This window comes from Schistocerca serialis, unplaced genomic scaffold (assembly GCF_023864345.2).
Source record: "Schistocerca serialis cubense isolate TAMUIC-IGC-003099 unplaced genomic scaffold, iqSchSeri2.2 HiC_scaffold_1240, whole genome shotgun sequence".
Taxonomy (NCBI): Eukaryota; Metazoa; Arthropoda; class Insecta; order Orthoptera; family Acrididae; genus Schistocerca; species Schistocerca serialis.
Genome location: NW_026047448.1, coordinates 32,501 through 35,000, shown reverse-complemented (window position 1 = coordinate 35,000; position 2,500 = coordinate 32,501). Strand labels below are relative to the sequence as shown.

The window sequence follows — 2,500 nt, the reverse complement described above, 5'->3', positions numbered from 1 at the left end:
GATGGCCCTAGCGGGTGTTGACGCAATGTGATTTCTGCCCAGTGCTCTGAATGTCAACGTGAAGAAATTCAAGCAAGCGCGGGTAAACGGCGGGAGTAACTATGACTCTCTTAGCCTCTCCTCTCCTGCGGTCTTCTCCCCTTCTCGTGGGCCCGCTGATTTTTGCAGAGTGGAAGACCGCACCAGGGGCTTGGGGGGGTTACCAGCCCCCCCTCGCATTATCCCTTTATAGTTGGGGGCAGCCGACAAGAAACAAGAGATGGTGGCCCTTCCGCTGAAGGTGCCACCCCAGCTACCCCAGCACCTATCCGGCCAACCGGCCGTAACGAAAATGCGATAGTTTGTGTAGCTCCCTTTGCTTGCAGTGAGTGCCACCGCACTTTTACCACGAAGAACGGTCTCGGGGTCCATCGCCGCCGCCAACACCCTGCGGCCGCCAACGCTGAGATCGTGACGGAGAGGCATCGCGCGAGGTGGACGGAGGAAGAAGTCCTGTCGCTCGCCAAGGCAGAGGCCGAACTGTTCCTGGAGAGGGACGCCCGGTTCTTCTTTGTAAATCAAGAACTTACCAGGATGTTCCCCGACCGAACGCTTGAGGCAATCAAGTGCCGACGGCGGCAAGCTGCCCACAAGCAGCTTGTCCGCCAATTCATGGAGGCACTTGAGATCGGTCGGGGTGAAGAGCCGGCGTCCCGCCGTGGAGCAGCGAGCTCGCTGCCTGACGCGGGCGAGGCCGCTGCGCCGCCCGTCGACGCAGCCGAGGACTTCGCGGCCGACACCACCGGGCCGCCGCCGGAGGGGCCGACTGACGCCGCCATCTGGGAGCATCTGGCGGGGCTACCTGCTTCCGCCCAGCGTTTCTCTGCCCTGGATCGAGTCATTGGTCTGGGGCGGGGCACGCCGCCCGATGTCATCCTGGGCATGCTCCCGGATGCCCTTGCGTCGGTCGGGTCCAGGGGGGAGAGGTCGATCACCAGGACACAGCGGCCGCGCCAACCATCCAAGCGGCCGCCTGCCGCCCCGCCGCTGCAGAAGCGCAAGCGGCGCCGCTGGGAATACGCGCGGACACAGGACGCCTTCCGTAGGTCGCGTGCACGTTGCGTGCGCGGCTTGCTGGACGGCACCCTGCTGCAGCCGCCACCCGACATCCCCGGTCTGCTGGACTTCTGGGCGGACCTCTTCACGAAGAAGCCGATCTCCACCGCCGGCTTCATCCGTGACCGCCTTCTCCCGCACTCGGAGCCTGTCGCTCCTGAGTGCCTATGGGGGCCGGTCACACGTGAGGAGGTCGCTGCTGCCTTGCCGCCCAGGGGATCGGCAGCCGGGCCGGACGGCCTGACTCCAGCGGAGCTGCGGCGCCTGCCGCATGAAGTCCTGGTGAAACTCTTGAACCTCTTCCTCCTGGCCCGCGCCCTCCCCGAGCGTCTGCTTCGCGCCAGGACGTCACTTCTCCCCAAAACGGCTGCACCAACATCCCCCGCTGACTTTCGCCCCATTACGGTCTGCTCGGTGTTGGCGCGGACCTTTCACAAGGTTCTCGCGTCACGCCTGATGCGTGCATGTGCTGTGGACGAACGTCAGCGGGCATTCATCCCCCGGGATGGGATGTTGGAAAACACCTTCATCTTGGACACTGCTCTCACCGACGCAGTCCGCTCCTGTCGCTCTGTTTTTGTGGCATCGATCGACGTCTCTAAAGCGTTCGATTCGGTGGACCATGCCGCCCTCCGCCCCGTGCTGAGGGCTCATGGCCTGCCGGATTGCTTTATTGAGTACGTCGAAAGGTGTTACGAGGGTAGCACGACGGTGATAGCGGGCGGCGCCGACGTGGGCGTGCCCCTGCAGCCGGCTAGGGGTGTGCGTCAGGGTGACCCCCTCTCCCCCCTCCTTTTCAATTTTGCGGTGGACTATGTTTTGAGTCAACTTCCCTCCCACATCGGAGCTCGGATCCTTGGTCGCAGAGTTAACGCTGCGGCCTTCGCAGATGACGTCCTGCTTTTTGCATCGACCGCGAGGGGATTGCAGTCCCTCATCGACGCAGCCGTCGCAGCCCTCGCCCATCTGGGGCTGCAGATCAACGCCCGGAAGTGTTTCACCCTCGCCTTAGTCGCGTCTGGGCGCGACAAGAAGGTGAAGGTCGACGCCGACGTTACCTTCAAAGCGGGCAACGCCACCGTGCCCGCCCTACGTGTGGGTGAAACCTTCCGGTACCTGGGACTGCAATTCTCCACCGCTGGTCGCTGCGTTTTCAACCCACGACGCCACCTGGTGGAGCAGCTGGACGTCATCTCCCGAGCTCCGCTCAAGCCGCAACAGCGCCTCCACGCCCTCACCACCGTACTTCTGCCTGGCCTGTACCATGGGCTGGCCCTCAGCCGCACCCGAGTGGGTGCGTTGAAAGCGGCAGATGTGACCATCCGTGCCGCCGTCAGGAGATGGTTCCGCCTTCCGGCGGACACTCCCCTGGGCTACTTCCACGCTCCTGTAGCCCAGGGAGGCC

At 63.9% G+C, this 2,500-nt stretch overlaps 1 pseudogene; it reads left to right on the top strand.

The window, feature by feature from the left end:
* LOC126436580 (large subunit ribosomal RNA) overlaps nt 1-2,500 on the top strand; it is a 7,809-nt pseudogene that overhangs the window by 2,769 nt on the left and 2,540 nt on the right.